At 43.8% G+C, this 10,275-nt stretch overlaps 1 long non-coding RNA gene across 1 annotated transcript; it reads right to left on the minus strand.

Annotated features, from left to right (window-relative positions):
* Positions 1–500: 500 nt before the first annotated feature.
* LOC129384238 (uncharacterized) lies at positions 501–4,683 on the minus strand. The gene is made up of 3 exons (XR_008611982.2): positions 4,312–4,683; positions 3,202–3,329; positions 501–1,141 (listed from the first exon to the last, which is right to left on the minus strand). It is a non-coding gene; the product is annotated as an uncharacterized lncRNA (long non-coding RNA).
* Between the last annotated feature and the right edge of the window lie 5,592 nt (positions 4,684–10,275).

Raw genomic sequence — 10,275 nt, forward strand, 5'->3', positions numbered from 1 at the left:
TCTTGCCCTTTAACTCTGCACATTCAAAGCTTGTTAAACGAGGTATTGTCAAGATTTGCCTCGTTAACAGCCTCAATAAATCTTGCTCACATGAAATGCAAGATAGTCTTGCTGCACAGGTTGATCGCCTTTCTTGGGTTGGCTACCCTTTGGCCTTAATTTCAGCCATAGCGGAACAGCTTCTGAAGGGCACAAAATGTGATGAGCGCACTCAGTCAAGGAACCAGCCGGTTGAAAGACTGGTTCGCAGTGCTACCGTATGTGCATGATGTCTCCGATAGGCTAAAAAAAGATTTGGCAACCTCCAGGAATCCCAGTCCTTTTCTCAGCCCCGGAAAAGCTGGCAAAGCTCTGTAAGCGTGTAAACGCGCCTAAATCGTGTCAGAGTTCTTGCTCTGTCGGGCACAGAAAACGTTTTGCGATATGTGTAACGAATGTGGTTTACCATATTCCCGTTTTAGGCAGTAAATATGTTGGACGGACAGGCAGGTGCCTAAATGATAGTTTAAAAGTGCACCATAACGTCCATAACACTGTTCAAGGCCACTTGGGCATTCATTGCCGGGACTGCCGCAGCATGCCCCTCTTTGAAGATACGCAAGTTCTAGGGAAACACAGCTCACCCGGTACATTATTGATGCTTATTTCCCCAGAAAAATGGGTAGTGTGTGCGTTAGTGCCCCCTCTATCACGCTGACCCCTAGTGAAGTCTTGTATCTCCACAGATAGAAATTGTGATTTTTTTTTTTAGTGACCATGTTCTCAGTACAATGACTTGCTGTTAGAACACCCCTTGTGACTGCCTTTCATTTTCTGCGCATGGCCCTTGTTGTGTATAAACACACGATGTGGCAACGCAATAAAATATTGTTGGAAGTCAGCGCAGTGTATGTCATCTCTCGCAGTCCTTGTCCTTCACACTGTACGTCATTTTTATACTGAACAGCGAACATTAATTGATTCAAAATTAGAAAAAATATAGTACACATCTGAGCTGCAAGAATGCAATTGATAAAGCAAATGACGTTTAGCTTTCCAAAAGAAAGAAAATGTTCACGTTTCACCACGAGGTGCAGGGACTCCATTCTCTGAGCATCTTGACCAATAAATGCAGCGCATGGCATTGCTGGAATCTTGCATCCTGCATTAGCAAAATAAGAAGAGAATCATGAGAGTTCAGTCTGTGCAATTACACATGTGCATGTGGAAAATTTGATAAGGCAACAAGCTCCTGAAAGTAACAAAATTAATGTGACTGGGAACAATGAACAGCTCAGGCAACTGGGCAAGACAGGTGAAAGGTAGGAGAAATTTCTATTTTGCAAATTTAGGAATTGCATTTACTGTGAACACTAAACCACTATGTCACTGTGAATACAAGGCACATACAGCAGCAAAAGCAAATAAATTTACAGTAGCCTTTTCACCATAGAAAATAAGAGTGAATAAAATTTAAGGACACTACCAATGACATCTCTCAAAAACAGAAATTTGTCCAAGAGTGTGTATGTGACCTTAATATGAAATTGACATGAAATGTGGAATATATCTCTGCATTACACTTTATAAGTACTGCAGCTGAGAACCTTACGGGATATGGCATATTAAGACTGACATGCACAAGACATTAAAAAATGGCTGTTTTTACACAACATTATTACACTAGGAGACAAAGAGTAATTTTAGAGAGAGTGCACACAAAATGAAAATGAGGGAACCCCCACTGGCATTATCATTTGCCCTGCAATACATGCATCCAGCCCAACAATCTCCAACTCCCCAATGCAGTTTATTAGACCCTTTCTGTATCCTAAAATTTATTGTGTATTTCTTATTTACTAATTTAGTAAGAATTGACAGTTCGGCATACTTTCCTTGAAAATTTAGCATGTGTTAACTATTTTTTTAGAGCAGGCCCCTTTCTTTCAATAGGTTAGCTTGGCAAACGGTGACAAGTAGTATTCTCAAAGATCATAAGTTTAAATAAACTTATGATCCTTCGTCATGCTCCCACTTTCTACTTCATGCTCTAAACTGTGATACCCCTCCTAGGCAGTTTATGTTATTCTGTGAATACATACATGGTCCTCCTTTGTGTAGCATCTCAACTAGAGCCTGAAATTTCTTGTCTCCTAAAGAAATCATCTTTACCGCCCAAAATATATTGCACGGTTACCCTTCACTTGGGGGTGGGGAGGGATTGTATGTAAGTGTTCACATATTCAATGAACCTCAGAGCCACAACCATTTCTATCCTGTGTTGCCACTACCCGCATGAGTCGCAATGGTTGTAAATTGGCTACCCGCCCTCCCCCGCCTAAAAGTACATTTTGCCACATGGAAAATGACCACAGCATTGCATTTGATTGAATGAGTCCTCCTGTGCATGTTTTTTTTTCTCGTCTTGTAATGGCTAGGTTCAACATGGTCAAGTCTGAAAACTGCCAAGCCCCAACCAATACTTTGTGTAGTTTCAAAATTATGAAGCATTCATTTTTCAAGACTTGTCCCAAATTAAGCATGAGGCAGATCTTCATGATGCAAATGAGGAAAGGTTGTGCTTAGTGACAATGATAGGCCTGCTATATCCTGAAAAACTGTATGAAATGACATATGCTTGCAATTTTCATGAGCAGCTAGCTCAGTACAAGAAGTAGGTGCAATGCCTGCGGAAATGTTTTTTAACACCCATGAGAGGTCCTAGTTTCTTGTAATTTCTTCAAATCCCTTGCAGTCTAGATTGCAATCCGGCGCATGTTAATATTGTGTTTGAAATAAAAACAGCTCAAATATTAAAGTTTTGAGAAATATACGGGATTAAATTAAAGGTAGACAGGTAATGCAACGAGCAAATAACAAGCTCATTGCATAGAGTAAGGAAATATTCCTTTCCTGCAGAAACATTGGTAGCAGGAAGGTCATACGAAATTAGCACTGAATGCACAATAAAGAATATCATGCTGGAATGCCCCCATCTGTGAATATTCTTGCACAAAGAAAATCCTCATTATGAAAGGCCATCAAGAAAATGCAAGTGTATGCTTTGGATCAACAGTCATACCTGCAGTATGCACTACAATCGGCAATATTTAAAAACACACACAACTGCATATGATATCAAGCTTAGGCCGCCAAAGAGCCTCAGAGTTTTAAATTATAACTTGACTTACTATAATAAACTACACACCTATATCTACTTACAATGTAGTCTTCCCAACTGCTTCCTAGAAGACATCAACCATCTGCCTGAAGGCGAACGCAAGTGGCTTGCTCTTAATGGAGGGCACCAAGGCTGAGCATTGTGAAATTGATGCTATCATCTGCATGACCTGCGAGAAACAACACTCTAAGATAAACAAATGCTATTAGAATGAAAGACAAGATCACTGGTAATGAGCCTCGTTTTGGTTTGCACGAGAAAAGCAAAAAATATGGACTTTGCGCTGCTTACTAAAAAAGAAGCAAGCTTCCTTCCAGATGCTGCAGTCATGCATTAAGATTGTCACACAGCTGCATGTTTGTATGTTCATATGCTGCTGTCGCTACTGTGCCAGCATGCTTTGCATAGCTTATTATTTCAAGTTATATTGATTATTGTGTTTTCTTGCCAATTTTTGGCAAATAGCACCAGCAAAGAAGTAGCTCACTTACACACACACACTCCCTTGTGAGGAGCAAATTCACACACGCACGCATGCATGCACGCGCGCTCACACACACACACGCACAAGCCTCTACCACATAAGCAGCTTCCCACGCTTGACACACTGCATTTTTTATCCTTTGACACTCCTAGTGCTAAGGCATAAAAAGCCTTCGTGTGACCAACCCTAAACTCCTCAACCTACACTTCCAGCTTAAACACTTTCTCGAGATCCAGGACAAGCCTTCTAGCTTCCCTAGTGCTCCAAACTGTAGTTATGAATTTCAATAGGGCTATAGGCGACAGCTCTCGAAGAGCATGCAAACTACCCGGAGAGACCTAAAGCTTGCATATGATACCTCTAAAGCGCAACAACAACACTTCAAATTTTCAAAATTCATTAAAGCTCCTGAAGACAATTGCTATATACGTAGGACGGGGGGTCTTGAATAACCTGCTGTTCACAATTTCAGCGGTTGTATGCATCAACAAAAATGTGGGCTAATGGGAAATTCACGTCTTTAAGATCAGAATTAGTGTAATGGCGAAACACACTACCATATTTCTTAATCATTTATTTGTGCTCTGGATGTAACGTTTCTTTTAGAATAACAATCAAGGATATCGATTCATCAGGGCAGAGGCGGGAAAAAGGAGGAAGCGTATACCTGATGCCTTCCCACTGATCCTCCTGAGAAACAGCGCCTCATACAGCAGTTGTCCAGGTTGGCTTCAAACCAAACTCGGCTTTCAGGCGGCAACACTCGCTGCACCAAATTGGAAGAGTTTTATTGCGAGTAAAACTCTACCGGCCTTATGCAATACATACGCACGCACACAAAACGCACTCGCGCGCACACAAATATACACACTCTCAAAGCGCAGACACAAAGGCACGCACGCGCACATTGATAAACACAAACAATCACACATACGTGCAGGCAGACACGCTAACACGTGCACGCACACACAGTGACCCACACAGAAACACGCTCACAAAACACGTACGCACTAGACACACGCAAGCACGCCGGCCCATACAAACCGGCATGTATACGCGCGCAAGACGCACGCATGCACACACACACACACACACACACACACACACACACACACACACACACACACACACACACACACACACACACACACACACACACCACACACCACACACACACACACACACACACACACACACACACACAAAGCGAGCTGAGCTGAGCGCACGCACACACACGAATCGAGCCGAGCGCGAGCGCGCACACACGCACAGACAATGCGAGCCGAAAACATGTTAAAGGCGCCCGGCAAGCAGCAACAGCAGCACGCGACCGCATCAGGGAGAACCAATACCGCGCCAGTTCTTTCGAAAGGTGGCAAAGTCAGTCGTCCTTTTTCTACGCGACGCAAAAGTTGTCGACCACATTTAACTTAAGTGCGAGCGACCGTATTACAAGAAGCCGCGCTGAACGCACAAAAGAAGCACATCTATGAACGTTGAAGCGCTGAGAAAATCGTAACTATGCAGGCGCATCACGCCCGATGTAAGACGGGGCGCGATCGAGGTAGTTAACTTGCCCTACTAGGAGTGCAGCTGCTCTTGCTCTTACATTAGTGAATTATGCTACGAGATCACAGTAAGATACTTCTAGAGCGAACAAAAACACGTAACAAACCAAAGAAATGCCAAATAAATGGGCGCTTGCCTGAAAATTTCCATTATGGCAGTACTACCGACCGCCGACACAGGGCACGTTGCAACTGCTCGTCTCAGCGTCCGTGGATCCATCTTCCAGTGCGTACGAACGCTTTGCTTTGAAGTGGAGCACGAGTAATACACAAAGCACGGGCCACACCTTTTTCTACGCCGCGCACAAAACTAATCACACGTTTAAAATTATGTCGCAGAATGCAATAATGGCGTAGCTTCCGCCTTCCCATCGTACCACGCGCCGAAGTGACTGTACAGCGTCGTCCCGTCACTTCCGGTCGCTTTTCATTGGGCAGGGGGCGGGCGCGCAAATTGAACGTTTATTCTGGCAGGTTTGCTTGCTCGAATGGCCGCCTGTTAGCTGCTGCTTCGTTGTGGTCTCCAACAAGAGCGGTGAGGCGGGTAGTTGCTACTACGGTTCGTGCCGAGCATTTTTTTTTTTTTTTTGGGGGGGGGGGCGCAGTCTGCGCTGCATGACTGAGGGTAGAGTACACAAATCGGGACCGTGAGCGAGACGATCGGCGCTCTTTTGCTGGTGCGATTATATTATTCGCTGCGTCCAAACGAAGCAACCTTGCGAGGTCACAGCGTAGTTACAGCGATATCCTGGCTCGATAAAGACCCTCACATCTTGGTCGTGCGACAGCGACGCGTAAGCATTCATGAGGCGACTGAAGAATGCGTTTGTAAGAGCGTATGCTGTGGATAAGCAATTACAGCTTTGACGACACCAGCCCCTAATATATAGGCTGAGCCTTACACACTGTGTCCGAAGATGCGCTTAGAAGGCAGACCAGTTGCTTAGTAAAACTCTGAATAACTTAGGCAAGGTACGTGGAGATTCGGATTTGAGAACTTCAAGCGTGATCTCGCCGCTATAAATGTCTTCGTTATGGCTTCACCAAACAAATTGTACGTTGATGCCATTGTACATCAGAGGCTCGTCTAATAGCACGTCCCTGTTTGTTCAGCAATGTATCCAGACGGCTTCTTTAATTTCGCCACTTCTTGTTGGGCTTTTAAGGGCACCGAAATATTCGTGCAGAACTGTGCAAGTTGCTCGCGCGTTTTCATTCTGCTACTGCAGTTAGTCTAAGAAGTGTTTGTTTGCATGATAATATAATTGTGAGCACAAAATATAGTGATAATTAAATTGTAAGTGAAAGTGGGTACATTTTCTTGATGACACATTTTGGAGTGGCCGTCATGCCAGTAACATCAGAATCCTAGAAAAAGATCGACAGTCACTTAGGAATGCGAAAACGTAATCACTTCATGGATGTACACTTGCAATTATCACGTGACCGTGATACGTCATACATTGTCACGTGTCTTCACAATTCTACCTTCATCTGCCGTAATCCACCTTGCTACAGTTTGTACGAACCTTAACCGAATTTATTCCACCCTAATTCACATTATTTACCCATAATTGCTCATAATTAACGTTGTTCTATTTACTACCTTCTGTATCACTACTGACGTCACACAAGACGCTGATGACGTCACATTTTATTGCTTTGTATAATAAAGCAATAAAATGTGACGTCATCAGCGTCTTGTATGACGTCAGTAGTGATACAGAAGGCAGTAAATAGAACAACGTTAATTATGAGCAATTATGGGTAAATAATGCAATAATGCCGCAATTTCACCCCTTCTTTCTGTTATGTCTACTAGGCCTTGAAAGTATGTATAATATACTTTCAAGGCCTAGTAGACACAACAGAAAGAAGGGGTGAAAGTATACAATATTTGCAGTGCAGGGCAAGAATACAAAATTAAACTGTAAGACACTTTGAACAGCGATGTTGAATTAGTGGTGTCACAAATTGAGACTGTGGAGGCGGGAAGGCGGTTCCATTCAGTGGCTGTTCTTGGCAAAAAGGAAGAATGGCACACCAATTTTGTGTTGATGGTCGATGCGAGACGAGATACAACTTGGTGTGGTGAAATATTTTCTTTAAGAGAAGGGTTAAAGTACCATATTCTATGAAAAATACACAGACGAAGGTACCTACGACGTAACCAAAGGTCAGGTTGACCTAGTGTTCTTTTAATGGACGTGACGCTAAAATGACGTGAATAATTTGAGAGAATAAAAGGGCGGCGCGGTTCTGAATGCTTTCTGAATGCTTTCAAGGGAAATGACAAGATTGACATGAGCAGGGTCCCGTATGGATTGTTGTTGCGGAGAACGCCATCTTTCCTGCCTGAAAGGCCATAAAATGCTTTATCATTAAAAATGCAATACCTACACACATTGCTCAATGCGTGGACGTGTACACGTTACTTAGATTTATGCATCAATGCGTTCAACACCCTTCAGTCGTCGATTTAACACCCTTCTTCTAGCAAAGTCGCACTTATGTGTAGTGTACACCGTTGTGATAGGGTGTTTTGACCGAAAAGGGTGCTAAAAGGGTGTGGGCAGGGGTGTAAATGCAGAAAGCACCCCTCTTAACACCCATAAGGGCGTAAAAATGTTTAGTGTGTACGTCCTTGTACTCGTTGTGATACACTGAAAAAAGCCCCAAGATGAGGTCTCAGCAAGCCAAATTTCAACACTGGTCTCATCCTCCTATTCGCGAAAGATACGAGAGCACTAAAGAACGTCGCAGCGATAAGGATGTTTTTTTTTTTTTTCTTGCCTGTAACTAACCACCTAGCACACGAGCAAAGGGTGTTTAGGGGAACTGACACACGCATTTGAAAGGCTGACTTTCTGTAATTGCATTCTTTTCCCCCAATGTGTATTTTGTCAAAATCAACACTGCGTTTTATTTTTACAGCGAAGCCTGTTATTTTATCACTGCTCTATCATTTCGGACGTCCGCTGAAGTCATTCCGGTGTGTTTTCCGGAATGTTTGTAAGAAGAAACTCTTCGAAGCAACGAAGCAGCGCAGCTTGGGCCTGAACTGTGGACCTACAAGTTCTTTTTTACTCGTTACCTCTCGACCCGGGCTTCGACGACACTTCCACGAGGAGAAAATGCAGCAGCTTGAGAATGCGGTAGCTTGAAGACGCAAACAGCAATCATTGATGCCAAGAAATATGGATTAATGCTTTCAGGGATGTCTTGCGTTTTCACTGTTGTCCATCCTTTGAGCGCGTTTGCAGGCTTCCGGCATGAAGTGATTTATTTCTGAAAAATTTCTTTATTCCTGTGGCTCGGGATGATGCTTGAGTGCTGCATAGCATTGTGTGGACTGTTACTGTGTGGTAGCGCTCAAGGTACTCTCTTGTGGGGAAGCCAGGGTTTGTACTGGAGGTATATCATTCTGTAGTGCTCTCACCTGCAGACCTTCGCTGACCGAAATAATGAGAAATGTATTTTTATGCGGAACGAAAATCATCTTCTCATTCACTCAACTCGCGTGAGCGTCCTCAGTAACTTGCACATTCGGAAAACGTCGCCATCCTGTCAGCGCTTGACGCCCAAAAAAGCGCAAACTTCCCCTCAAGTTCCATTGGAAAATTTACTGCCCACGGCCGGGGACATTGCAAAATGCACGTATTAATTGTCACCATCTCCGAAAGATGGCGCCACTGCCCCAAGTTATCCGCGAAAGCCAACAGGCTTTCGCGGTTAACCTGCGGCAAGTTGTTTCTTCATCCACTTTCATTTCCATTAATTTATCGCTTCTTTATTTCATTTATTAAGTACAAGTAATTTCCCCTATGTATGTTGTCCTCGGTGTCAGTGTTTGTTGGATTCTTATGATATCGCATATCAGAATAAGTTCTTAACGCCAATAGAGTGTGAAGACAAGAATTGGACGTCATAGTCGTGTGGTCTGGTTCATTTCTTAGTCGCTTCCCATTTTCACAACGTATGATATTTGGTTGCGCGAACCAAATCCGCGTCTCCTAAATGAACCGTATGCTTCGAAAGCATACATTGTTGTCTGCGATCACGCGTATCAATTTCTATTTTTCATGTTTACGAGACGAACCTAACTCCTGGGCTCGTGCTTTTCTATCCCTTGGAACCAATATTCAGTGGCAGACACACCTTAGAAGTTCTCTATAGCTAAATCGAATCGCTCACTACATCTTTTAACTCGAACTGGTACATCTCATTTATTCCGCCTGCTACCACTCCGCCTGCAAGATGTGACGACCCAGTTTCTGTGCCCCCAACAATCAGCAGAATGCCTCCCTCCCAAACAACCTGTAACATATTCGTAGACTTGAGTGCCCCTTCATATGCGAATACGCAAGCGCACGAATGGCGCTACGCAAACACAATTTCGCGCACAGACCCACAACGAACCATACACACAGGGAAAAACTGTATACCCTATCAAGGAAACGCAAGCAAACACAACCACACAAACGCACACAACCGACAAGGCCGGCTCACGTGCGCAGACGAGTACACAATCAATAAGACACGAACCAACTAAAGCGTATAAGCTAATACCACCTGCACACACATAGAAGGACCCGTGTGCATTCACATTGATATCAGATGTCCCGAACGCGGCCGCGGCAACTCGCGTGTAGCCTCTCATGCGTCTACCCCACCGCCGATGCTGTTCGAACTATTCAAGCGCTATGGCATGACAGCAGTGTCGCGTATATGAAGCACAAACATCCCCGTGCAACACGGCGAACATTAAGAACAGAGCAAGGAGAGAAGCAACATCTGTTTACTAACTGACAACTGTGCAATGTTTCGTGTATCTCTTTATGCTATCCAAAAATAATGCCTAGTTCTTTAAAAAATATCCCATCGTCCCACACAAACAAGCCGTGAGGGCTTTAGCATCTCGAGCACGCCCTTCAGTCAAAGCTCGCCAAGGAAACGATTTATCTGTAAATACAGAAAGCAAATTCAAGCTGCATGCGCAAACAAACGGGAGCACACATTCACTCGCATGCAAACACGCACATTGACTAGGGGCGCACCCATCC

Source organism: Dermacentor andersoni, chromosome 8 (genome assembly GCF_023375885.2).
Source record: "Dermacentor andersoni chromosome 8, qqDerAnde1_hic_scaffold, whole genome shotgun sequence".
In the NCBI taxonomy this organism is placed as follows: Eukaryota; Metazoa; Arthropoda; class Arachnida; order Ixodida; family Ixodidae; genus Dermacentor; species Dermacentor andersoni.